Here is a 13,761-nt window from a genome sequence, read left to right as displayed (position 1 = left end):
GCACAATCAGTCCGCTGTCAGATTGAAGCGGGTTAACTTAGCTGGGGACGAATAAACACTACATCTGAGGCGCAAGCAATTATTCCGTTTTGTTTACACGACGATCGTTTCTTATTTTTAAGGAGTATTTCCCTGGTATTTTTCTAGTTTATTATTAAAAAATTGGTTTTGTTTTAACCAGGACGTCCATTGCTGGACAATATAGATCTCCGCCTGCGACTCATTTGATGTCGTCTGTCGACCTAGTGGCGGGTCTTCCAAGTTCCAATGCTGCGCATTCCGGTGCGAGGTCACCATTCTAGCATTTTATGACCCCGACGTATATTGGTTTTCTTCCTATCCATTGTCACTTTACTCCAGACTGTTGAGTTACGTCGGTTACTCATGTTCTTTTACGAATCTCCTTATTACAGATTTAATCACACTAATATTATAAAGGCGAAAGTTTGTATGTGTGTGTGTGTTTGTGTATGTTTGTTACACTTTCACGCAAAAACTACTAAACGGATTTGGCTGAAATTTGGAATGAAGATAGATAATATCCTGGATTAGCACATAGGCTACTTTTTATCCCGGAAAATCAAAGAGTTCCCACGGGATTTCGAAAAACCTAAATCCACGCGGGCGAAGTCGCGGGCATCGGCTAGTCAAATATACGTAGAGAAACTCCAAGCATAGCTCTCTCTATCGCTCGCTGAGTGACTCTGTGGTTCAGATCTATAGAGCGCACGTTGACTTTGCGTAGACTAAAGACACTATTAAAACGAGACAGCCGCTTTGCTGCTCATTCCTAAATCTGTGCTGCTGTCATAAACCCATCTCGTTTTAACCGGAGCTTAAGTCCGAGCAAAGTTAAAGTACGCTCTAAAGATATAAGTAACTAGCCGATGCTCGCGGCTTCGCCCGCGTGGATTTAGGTTTTTCGAAATCCCGTGGAAGCTCTTTGATTTTCCGGGATAAAAAGTAGCCTATCTCAATAAATAGTTTATTTGGATAAGGATTAGTATTGGACGATAATATGATCAATAAACATAGGCTAATAATTTTAATTACTTTTATTCTATGGAAAAGTGGTTATAATGGCTAAAATATAAATGTTTGGTTTATACTATCGCGGACTTTTTTGTAGGCATTATTGAGTTCTACAACTTTTCTATAGAAGTTAACCATACATCTCTAACCATTTAGGCAGCGTTCGCGAGAATCGTTAACGTACGGCAGTTTTTTCGACGCCTTACTCCACAATTTTCACTACCACGAAAAATCCTATCTATTTTCCGGGATAAAATATAGCCTATACGGATTCGGAAGAATCCCTCTAAGTAATAGTAAAAGAAATTTTGAAATCGGTCCAGTAGTTTTTGAGCCTATTCAATACAAACATACAAAAATACAAAAATACAAAAATACAAAGGTTTCCTCTTTATAATATTAGTATAGATTGTTCAAACTTGCAGATTCGCCAGATTTGGCAAATCAAATGGTAATTCCGTACTAACAATAATAGCCGAGGGATCACTGGTGATCACTAATAATTACCGGTTAGGGCTTAATTAATTAGGGCTCGTGAATTAATTCAGTGGCGCGCGAGAGTAATGGCCCGTCGCCCGATTTGACATGTTTGCTGCCATGAGACTTGATGTATTGTTGCAACGAAAAAAAATGTAACTGGTCAAGTACAATTCGGAGTCATACACGAAGGGTTCCGTATCATTATACTTACAAGATTTAACACTACGTAAGTAAAATTTTTCATGGCGGTCATTTTAAAATTCGCTATCTTGATTTTAGTTATAGCGGCATACATGTACATACTCTGTAAAATCTCAACTCACAACTTATTACGGTTTATGAGATATTACAGTCTTCTGATAGACAAACGGACGGACAGTGGAGGCTTAGTAATAGGGTTCAGGTGTACTGTTTAGGTACGGAATCCCAAAAAGCGATCTGTGTTGCCTACCATTACAATCCGGTGAATAGAGATCTTCTAGGTAAACGCATCCCATCTTAGACCATCACTTTCCATCAGGTGTGCTTGTGGTCAAACGCTTGAATGAATAAAAAAAAGATAGTCCAAGTAAACTCTAAAGACTCTAGTCTGCTTAGTTTTGAACAGTTTTGTTCAATCACTTGACGCTTAGCAAATAATACATTAAGTCACACCTAACCCTTTCAATGCTCACGCCACCGACGCGGCATCCAGAGAGCAAAGCCAATCGCTTTGCCATTTCTATCTCTCAAACTAAGTGTAAGAACACACTTGGGATTACTTGTCTTGTTGACTTCCTACACACTTGCGACAGATTTAATAATGGATAAGCGAATTAAAGACTAGATAGATAAACGATGTCAAACGAGTCGCACGGAGCCGCTGGATTTAGTTGGCGCAAGACCGTGACGTATGGAAGTCTCTATTTTTAACCCCCGACCCAAAAAGAGGGGTGTTATAAGTTTGACGTGTGTATCTGTGTATCTGTGTGTCTGTGTATCTGTGTATCTGTGTATCTGTGTATCTGTCTGTGGCATCGTAGCGCCTAAACGAATGAACCGATTTTAATTTACTTTTTTTTGTTTGAAAGGTGGCTTGATCGAGAGTGTTCTTAGCTATAATCTAAAAAAATTGGTTCAGCCGTTTAAGAGTTATCAGCTCTTTTCTAGTTTTCTTGTAGAAAAGAAGGTTAGATAACCCTTAGGTTCATAATATTCAAGTGTCAATTGACAAATGTCAAGCTGTCAAGATGGACGTTGCCTAGATATACATAATTATTTATTTGAAAATGATTTGTCGGGGGTGTTGAAAATTTTTAATTTACACTTGTATTTAATTTATTTGTTACGGAACCACTCACAAAATTACACACTTAAATTACATATGTTTATTCTTTAAGAAAGTTGACGTCTATCGGTCGAAATAAGACAGTAAAATTCAAAATATTTTTATTCAATTAGACTTTTACAAGTACTTACTTTTGAATCGTCAAGACCATCTATACAATAGGACTACAAATTCAAGAGTTTAGGGTGCTTACTGAATTTCAGGGGATCGTAGGTTGAACTCTTAGGTAGTGTAAGTTGGAAAAATATGCCCTAATAGTTACTTATTTAATTTTTTTTTTCTGATTTCGATAAAAATTCTTTGCATTGGAATTTTGAGTATGGCGATCATTTGTCGTACGACAAGTCGCTGGTGTGGTCGTACGATAGAGACGTCTTGAAGGGTATCTCAAATATTGGCGAAGCTCTCGACGACAATGCGACTCGCGCCCGATCAGAGCTGGTATTTTCACTATAAACATCGGTTTATTTCGTAGGGAAATTGTGCCATTTATTTACTGAGTAGGTTTATATATATATTCATATTTTAAATATTTATTTATTTAAACATCTTTATTGCTTAATACTATGACAATGAATACAAGTGTAAATTAAAAATTTATAACACCCCCGACAAGTGAAGGTTACATTAACTAGAAAAGAGCTGATAACTTTCAAACGGCTGAACCGATTTTCTTGGATTATAGCTAAGAACACTCTCGATCAAGCCACCTTTCAAACAAAAAAAACTAAATTAAAATCGGTTCATTAGTTTAGGCGCTACGGTGCCACAGACAGATTCACAGATACACAGACACACATATACACAGACACACAGATACACAGATACACACGTCAAGCTTATAACACCCCTCTTTTTGGGTCGGGGGTTAAAAATACAGGATAGCCTTAAAAACAAAGTGCGACCTTATCACTATAGTGATCTCTTCCAGACCCATACTACCTATATATACCTATATATTTTTTATTACTTGGCAAAATTTATTACTTAACTAGCTTAAGCCCACGACTTCGTCAACCTTTGACGCCTGACAGTACTCGTCCAAGCCGCAACGTTTTGTTAGAAGCTGTCGTGAACTTGTAGTACAGCTCAAACTGCTGCGTCTAGAAACTTAAGCTTTTGCATATACATTTTATAAACGTAGATTCGTAAGAAAGCATTTTAGAAATTTCATCCGAGTGAAGTCAGGGCCCGTCGGCTAGTGTAATACTATTTGTGAAAGCATTTTACATTGTAGTGACTTTACTGAGTGCATGTCAGGAGCACTAGAAAGACGCAAACAAACCTCGCTGACAGCCGTAGCCTTGCGGTTGTTTCTCGAGGGGTTCCTTAAACCATTAGGTACCCATTAGGTACCTATTGTTATTTGTATCGACCACAATAATAGTAAAGTTCTAGTAACTTGTTAAGAGGAATTCACTTGACGGTCACCCGCCGATTACATTATCTAAATATGATAATTATTGTTGCTATCCCTATCTGTCCTGTTTCGTACATTCTCGGTACTAGCTCGGTATTCGTGGTAACCACCTTCGCTATAATTCAAATTGCTCTGATTGGCTGAATTCGTGGTGTTCTTGCTGCGACATTGAATTTTGGGCACTAGCGAAACAATGTTAGTCAGTCAGAGATGACTGTAATTAGAGGGACCCTTGTTAACAGCATACGTTATAGCCTAGTGGTTAAGACGTCTGTCTCCTATTTGGAGGGTTCAGGGCTCGGTCCCGTTTACATCCTTCTAACTTTTCAGTTTCGGAGTTATCAAATATGACTTGCTTTAACGGTGAAGGAAAACATCGTGAGGAAACTTGCATGTCTGAGAGTTCTAAAGGTTTGTGAAGTTTGCCAATCCGCAATCGACCAGCATGGTGACAAAATTCGGATTTTCAGACTTCCTTTGGCAGAAAGTAAGTGGTTTTTAATTGTTTAAAACCCATATAACTTCGAAAAGTTAGAGGTGTAAGGAATATAACCCCTGACCTCTGGAATAGAATAGAATAGAATAGATTGTTATTCAACTAAACTTTAACAAGTGCTTTTGAATTGTCAAATAATTTACCACTGGAATAGGAGGCTTACCACTAGTTTACCACCGTCTAAAATTTAAAAAAAAAGAATATTAGCCATGTTAAATGACTAATATTCCCCTTTCCTCTCAAACTAAGCGTCAGGCTTGTGCTAGGAGTAGGTACGACAATAGTGCAACGGGCGGGGTTTGAACCGTCGACCTTTCGGTTTTCAGTCCACTCCTTTACCGGTTGAGCTATTGAGGCTCATTGGAATAGATTGAATACTTTAGACGTTGATTTCCTTAAACGGCAGGTAACAACTATTTATGCAATGTAGTGTAGCAAACAGTGTATCGGCCGAATTAATACTGTCTTCAGATCCAGTTACTAATACGTTCCAGAGCCTTGTTCTGGCAGGGGCTAAAGGGCACTATACACTTACCTTCTTGAGCAATTGAAAAAAAAACTTTGTATACGTTTAATATAACTTTTTTTATACAGCTGAATATTTAAAAAAAAACAAAAAGGCATGACAAAATGTTAAGAGATACTGTTCAATAAAGTTACAAAAAATGTGTGTGTGTCTTTATCAGTACCGTTTACCGATAGGCAACAGTTCCGGTAGTAGATATAAGTAAACAAATTAAATCAGTTCATCTTGTATAGAGTGTCAGTGATGTGGTGATCTATGCTAGTCTGTCCGCTACGTGCTTCAATTTTTAAAATACGAATGTATGAGCTTTACCTATTCTGCAGTCTTATAATAAACTAGCGTAGGCCCGCAGCTTCGTCCGCATGGACTACACAAAGTTCGAAATCCTTAGGGGTCGAATTTTCAAAAATCCTTTCTTACTTCTTCTTCTTTGTCTACGTCATAATAGTTATCTGCATGCCTTTCAGCTGGATCGGTCCATCAGTTTGAGTTGTTTTTTGGTAGATTTCGTGAAAGGTGTCACCTTTTCCTTTTAAATATTTAGGTTTGACTAGCTGATGTCCGCGACTTCATACACGTAGATATAGGTTTTTCAAAACTCCCGTAGGAACTCTTTAATTTTTCGTGATAAAAAGTAGCCTATGTATTAATCCAGGATATAATATAGATAGATAGATAGATAGAAACTCTTTATTGTACAAAAAAACATAAAGGATAACAACACAGTAAGAAGAAAACAGAAAAAAACAATTGTGTGCAAAGGCGGCCTTATTGCTTGGAGCAATCTCTACCAAGCAACCTTTGCTGAAAGGAGAAGTTCTAGGAAGGAGGTTGGATAGTACCAAGTCGCAAGGAATTTTTTAAAAAGATTTATATATATACTAATAAACATAAAAAGTAATTATTTATCTATAATATATAAATATATATATATGCTATATATGACAATATAGTTACTTGCATATACTATAAAAGGGATACAAATAATAGGGATATAGGGATATATATAATCTATTATCTCCATTATAAATTTCAGCAAAATCCGTCTAGTAGTTTTAAGGATATTAGTGTGAATAGTGTGATATTTACACACGGCAAGTGTATATTCTCCCTAACACAGTTCCCGTACATTAAGATCGATCACCGTCCGGGGCAAATAAATAGTCTGCCGGCGGCGCGCATTCGCTATCAATTACCTTTACATAATTAGGTGATGGGGAATTGGGACGCTAATTACAACGAACCTTAAGAGGGGTCTCTCCGTCACTCGCTCCATAGAAACGTAGTCCAAAGTCCACGAAATTTTGCAGACATATTCTGGAAACTACTATGCCTGTGGTTTTCCAGATTTCTGTTAAAATATTCGGTTTCAAAGTTACGCGGTCTTAAAAATTTACATACAAATATTTGAGCCCCTATAATTTTAAAATTACATATTTTTAGAAAAATCTAAAACACCACAGGCACAGATATTAGTTTCTAAAATATGTCTGCAAAATTTCATGGACTTTGGTTGCTTAATATTCAAATGAAATTGGAACTACGATTGTATGGAGTAAGTGACGGAGAGAGCCCTGTTAATGATGTCTTCACTTCATCGGCAAGATATTCGTATGCTAAAAAATATTCTATTTCTATACATTAAGGGCCGATTGAAAAATCGTCAAATAACTTTTATCTGTGGAATAAAGACGTATTGACAGTACCAAATCCATCCTGTAGTTTCTGCGTGAAAGAATAACAAACATCCATACATCCATCCTACAAACTTCGTGTTTATAATATTAGTAGGATACTCCGGGTCATTATAAGTATAGGATATTTTTTTATCCAAAAACAAGATTCGTTCGGGATAAGGATAGATAATTTTTATCCATGTTACTGTATAACCGTCAAACCGTAGGTATCTAAACAAGTCTGTAAAGTAATCCTTTTATGTTAATTGATTATTCTGTTTATTATATGACGGAGTTGTTTTGATGGGAAAGTTTTGCGTAACATTATAAATTTTAATCAAAAACTTTTGAAAACCAATGGTTTCAGTCATAAGTTTCCGAGCCGATGACTTCCGTAATAGTCCAGGAGCTAGCGGCATTTTTTGTATAGCTGGTTTCAATATATCGATCGTGGGTAATAATATATTTTCGAATCTCCTAAACAGGGCTTAAACAAGGCAAGGCCAGGTGACGCTAAAAAACAAAGACATAAAAAATAAAAGCTCTCCTATGTTGGCGTATGGTATTTAGTTCATTAATTTCTTGTCAATGTTTCGTCAGCTCCTTGTCTATAATTTCATTTGATCGTGCTCCGATCTGCAGAACTTTGCACTGTTTAATTTGGATGAATGATCTTTCAACTTCATATCAGTTTCGGATGAGTAATAATATTATTGATTGCTCGTGAGATCAGATACTGTTAAATTATGATTAATTGAAGAATTAAAATACCGTATTACCGGTAGCTACTTATATGAATTAAAATCTTTCAGTTGAAAAAATAAAAACAGAAAACATAATATTCGATGCGGATATCATCACTGCCTCACATTACAACACATTATAATGCGAAAGTGCGTTTATTTTTTTGTTGGTTTATTGTTTTGTTGGTTTTTCCTTCAATCACGTCCCAACAGAGCAACGGATCGACGTGATTTTTGCATGGGCATAGTTGAGACCTGGAGAGTCTATAGGATATTTTATCCTAGAACATCAAAGAGTTCCAACGGGATTTTAAGAACCTTAATCCACGCGGACGAAGTTGCGGGCACCAGCTAGTTAATAATATAATATCAGAAGCTGTCAGACAAGTTGTATATAATTGGCAAACTCAGAGCTATCTCAGTGCATACGGACAAGCCGGCTGCATATTCATTAGTTGGTGAAATTCAGACTTGCAGCCAATCAGCGTGCGGCTAAATTGTTGTTAACTGAGTAATGGATGTATGATCCCACTTAGTTGCATTGCAACTTGCAGATGACGATGATATTCATTTTAGAATTAACTCCAAGCCAGTATGGATGATAATCCTAAAAATAAAAAAAAGGAGCCGACGAATTCAGAACCTCCTTCTTTTTTGAAGCCGGTTAAAAAAGAATACCCTAAATAAGAATACTAGGTATAGGTCTATGGCATCAAATCTAACAATTCTGACCATCAAAAAGAGTGAAATGTTATCTAGTTTGAATAAATGATTTAACTTTTGAATTTTGGTTTAAATTCAAAATAAAAAAATTCAAAAAATTTTTTTACTCAATTAGACTTTTACAAGTATGAATTCAATCGTCAAGAGCATCTGCCACTGGTTCGGAATGCCTGACTAAGTATTATTACTTTTGACTCAATGCAGTAGGTAGGTACATGAGAAAAAATTAGATTTAGTAGAACAATCAAGACTAAAAAAGAAAGATGTTCATCAATTAATAAAAAATATCTCTCGAACCGGAGAGCTTTTCAAATTATTTCGCCCAAACATAATGACACTCAATACCCGAGTTCCACCGCACTGGGGCCCTCAAAAAAGTTGATTGTCTCCGAATTTAATAACAGATTTGAACGACCTCACCCTGTACCTACCCTCCGAAAACCTCCCTGCTTCCAGCCCTGTAAGAAGATTTGGCGATCGGAAGAAACACTTTGCTGTAATTTATAATAAGTTTTAGTTAAAACGAGACAGATTTATGCCAGCGGTATAACGCTGTCTCGTTTTAAGTGTCTTAAATCTGAGCTAAGAGTAAGTCAAAGTGCGCTCTATAGATCTCAGTCTAAGTTTCTCCTTTCACCAAAGGTTGCCTAGTTGAGCAATAAGGCCGCCTTTGCATACGATTGTTTCTAGTTTTTAGTTTCTTTGTTTTGTCTTGGTTATTTCATGATTTGTGTGCAATAAAGTTTTCTATCTATCCATCTATCTGACATACCCACATTAGCATTCATAATATTAACTAACTAATCCAACCCAGCTCGCTCGTACTATCTGACATGACCTGAATTTTATAAGAGCTTCGTCAAGAGTAAAAGCTAATCCTATGTTAATATCCTATAAATCCTATGTTAATTGGTTTTCACCAAAAAAGCCAGTCAAAAAGTACATAAGCGAAAGTTAGCTTAAAACAAGAGCAAAGCATTTTTCCGCTTACTTAAACCTAATTCATTAAAAGTGAGCGTAGAAATCCAGGAGTCCAATAAAGCAGAATCAGCGAGATCCAAAACAAGCGGCCCCCAATTACCGTAGTTTTTTTTTTTAATTTGAAAAGGCAAAGCAACGCGTCAGCTGAGTTCGGACTCTTTGGGCTCTAAGGGCTTAACAGGGCTCTCTCCGTCACTCGTTTCCACTCGTTTCATACAATCGTAGTTCCAATTTCATTTGAATATTAAGCAACCAAAGTCCATGAAACTTTGCAGACATATTCTAGAAACTAATATCTGTGTCTGTGGTGTTTTAGATTTTTCTAAAAATATGTAGTTTTAAAATTACAGGGGCTCCAAGATTTGTATGAAAATTTTAAGACCGCGTAACTTTGAAACCGAATATTTTAACAGAAATCTGGAAAACCACAGACATAGATATTAGTTTCTAGAATATGTCTGCAAAATTTCATGGACTTAGGTTGCTTAGTATTCAAATGAAATTGGAACTACGATTGTATGAAACGAGTGGAAACGAGTGACGGAGAGAGCCCTCTTAAATATAAAATTAAAAGAGCATTGCGAATGAAATTCTCAAAACATCTACATAAAAGAAAAAACTGATTGATATTCCTAATACCTAATATCAACGCACAGTTCAAATGATGGTGATAATGTTTCAGATGATCCTGAAACAAATGAAAGGTGCCTACTTCAAACGGGTGTCTTTAAACACAAAAATCATCATCATCATTATTGTCAACAAATTCAAATTCAAATTCAAAATGTTTTTATTCAATTAGACTTTTACAAGTTCTTTCGAATCGTCAAAAGCATCTACCACTGGTTCGGAATGCCTTTCCTACCGAGAAGAACCAGCAAGAAACTCGGCGGTTGCTCTTTTCAAAGATTTGATATACAATATTATGCCATGTATAAAAGCAATTGAAGTCCTGCGCATTGCTGGAGCGAATCGAAGTTCAAATCCACGCTTTTTTATCATTTACATAATCTTCGATAGTATAATATGCTTTTCTCAAGAGCATATTTTTAATAGATTTTTTGAACCTGTGTAAAGGCAAGTCCAAAATTGACTGAGGAATTTTGTTAGAGAAGATTATACCCATTCCCACAAATGACTTTTGGACCTTCCTGAGACGGAGCGTAGGAGTCGCAAGCCTGTTACGGTGTCTAGTCAGCCTGTTGTGTAGATCGCCAACCTTCTTGTAACTAAGAATATTTTGTCTTACAAAAATTATGTTGTTGTAAATATATTGAGAGGCTACGGTAAGGATACCTATTTCCTTAAATTTTTCTCGAAGTGAATCGCGTGGTTTTAAGTTATAAATTGCGCGTATTGCCCTTTTTTGTAATACAAAAATTCTCCCAATATCTGCCGCTCTACCCCATATTAAGATTCCATAAGACATAATACTATGAAAATAAGCAAAATATACTATCTTTGCGGTCTCCACGTCAGTTAATTGTCGAATCTTTCTAACCGCGTAAGCAGCAGAGCTTAGTTTGCCAGCAAGAGTTGATATATGGGTGCCCCATTGCAGCTTCGCATCTAAGGTTATCCCCAAAAATGTAGTAGAGCCAACCGATGACATAGTTCTTTTGTAGAGACTTTCAAATACCACGGTATTGCGCCGCGTGAATCAAGCGGTTCGTACTTGGAGTTTCTCTAAGCGATCAAATCAGAAACGAGGAGATCCGTAGGAGAACCAGAGTAACCAAGATAGCTCAACGCGTTGCAAAGCTGCAATGGCAATGGAGAGGGGACATAGTTCGAAAAACCGGTAGAGATTAGGGTTCTAAGATACTGGAATGATGACATTGAAAAGCGCAGCGTTGGAATACCTCCCACTAGGTGGACAGACGACATTAAACAGAAAAATACATATTTTTGAGAACTATATGAGATTTTTTTTTAGCTATTCTAACGAGTCAAAAAAAATTACATGTTTCATCATAGCCCGGCACTGCATCCAATATGAAGACTATAATCTAATTGTGTATGTCTGTCTGTCTGAGGGTGAATCTCAGAAACCTCCCCCAGTACAGATTTAACGAACGAGCGTTATTGTCGAGTCTGATTAAATTTAAACCAAATTTCCGAGGGTCGCGTAATGGCGTCTCGATAATTCGGCTTTTTATTCGGAAATACAATCATCTCGCAAATTGACGAATACACAGCGAGATAATTCCGCTTGTATAAACGCGATTTTGTGAAGGGAAGTGGTTTGCCATCAAATCTTCTTTCCGATTCCATAAATGGCAAACACGTTTGGGTTCCGTACCCGAAGAATGTAACGGGACCCTATTAATATGCTTTCGCTGTCCGTTCATCTGGCCGCCTGTCTATCAGTGGACTGTATCTTTTGAACTGTAATAGGTAGAGAGTTGAAATTTTCTGTTGCCGCTAAAAGAACAAAGAATAAAAAAACAAAATGGTCGCCATGTTAGTTTAAAAACAAATAAAAGTAGGCACCTACATAATTTTGTACGAAAGTATGGAACATGCGAGTCCGACTGGCACTTGACCGATTTTTAATGTCCATCTGTCATAGCCTATTTGCTTCGAATCTGCTGGACTAAGTTGGCATTACGTACACTGGTGGTAACTCATGGTGCGGCAATGTATCACTTAACATCAGGTGACCCGCCTGCTCTTTTGCTCGCTATTTTTTATATATGAAAAAACTAAGTATAACCCCAATCGGTAACTCTTTCGTATCCCAGTGTATTTTTTCAAATTCAAATTCAAATTCAAAATGTTTTTATTCAATTAGACTTTTACAAGTTCTTTCGAATCGTCAAAAGCATCTACCACTGGTTCGGAATGCCTTTCCTACCGAGAAGAACCAGCAAGAAACTCGGCGGTTGCTCTTTTCAAAGATTTGATATACAATATTATGCCATGTATAAAAGCAATTGAAGTCCTGCGCATTGCTGGAGCGAATCGAAGTTCAAATCCACGCTTTTTTATCATTTACATAATCTTCGATAGTATAATATGCTTTTCTCAAGAGCATATTTTTAATAGATTTTTTGAACCTGTGTAAAGGCAAGTCCAAAATTGACTGAGGAATTTTGTTATAGAAGATTATACCCATTCCCACAAATGACTTTTGGACCTTCCTGAGACGGAGCGTAGGAGTCGCAAGCCTGTTACGGTGTCTAGTCAGCCTGTTGTGTAGATCACCAACCCTCTTGTAACTAAGAATATTTTGTCTTACAAAAATTATGTTGTTGTAAATATATTGAGAGGCTACGGTAAGGATACCTATTTCCTTAAATTTTTCTCGAAGTGAATCGCGTGGTTTTAAGTTATAAATTGCGCGTATTGCCCTTTTTTGTAATACAAAAATTCTCCCAATATCTGCCGCTCTACCCCATATTAAGATTCCATAAGACATAATACTATGAAAATAAGCAAAATATACTATCTTTGCGGTCTCCACGTCAGTTAATTGTCGAATCTTTCTAACCGCGTAAGCAGCAGAGCTTAGTTTGCCAGCAAGAGTTGATATATGGGTGCCCCATTGCAGCTTCGCATCTAAGGTTATCCCCAAAAATGTAGTAGTCTCTTCTATTTTCAAAATATCATTATTTATCATTAAATTAATGTTACTTGTGTTCTTGGTATTGGGCAGTGCGAATTCAATACACTTAGTTTTTTTTGCATTTAAAAGTAGATTATTTACAGTAAACCAGTGAGTTACCTGAGATATGGCACCATTTATATCGTCAAAATTGTCCTTATTTCTATCGACTTTAAAAATCAAAGACGTATCGTCAGCAAATAGTACGATATCGCAAATATTTTGGACTACATATGGTAAATCGTTTATGTATACTAAGAACATGAAAGGACCTAGAATAGAGCCTTGAGGAACACCCATTAGTGAGGCTGATCCGGATGACTTAACATCATTCACACATACTGTTTGAATACGATCACTAAGATAGGACGCAATGAGACCAAGCGCAGTGTCTTTGATTCCATAGTGGCTCAATTTAACTAAAAGAGTCTCGTGCTCAACGCAATCAAATGCCTTGGATAAATCACAGAAAATACCAATGGCATTCTGTGACCCCTCCCACGCATTGAATATATGCTTTAACAGCATTGCGGCCGCGTCGGTTGTTGATCGACCTTTAGTGAAGCCATACTGTTCAGAATGGAGTAGCTTATTTAAATTGAAATGCTGAAGCAGTTGGTTGAGCATGATTTTCTCAAATATCTTGCTCAGTGTTGGCAAAATTGAAATTGGCCTGTAATTGTTTGGGTCACTTTTGCTACCCGATTTAAAAAGAGGTATCAATTTACTACATTTCATGAGATCTGGAAA

At 36.8% G+C, this 13,761-nt stretch overlaps 1 protein-coding gene across 1 annotated transcript in view; it reads left to right on the top strand.

Moving 5' to 3' along the window:
• The window catches only part of LOC123873599, a 408,734-nt gene that overhangs the window by 51,940 nt on the left and 343,033 nt on the right, over positions 1 to 13,761 (top strand). The gene's annotated exons all lie outside the window — the stretch shown is intronic.

The sequence above is a fragment of the Maniola jurtina genome, chromosome 17 (assembly GCF_905333055.1).
Source record: "Maniola jurtina chromosome 17, ilManJurt1.1, whole genome shotgun sequence".
NCBI classification, from domain to species: domain Eukaryota; kingdom Metazoa; phylum Arthropoda; class Insecta; order Lepidoptera; family Nymphalidae; genus Maniola; species Maniola jurtina.
This window is presented reverse-complemented; position numbering and strand designations above follow the sequence as displayed.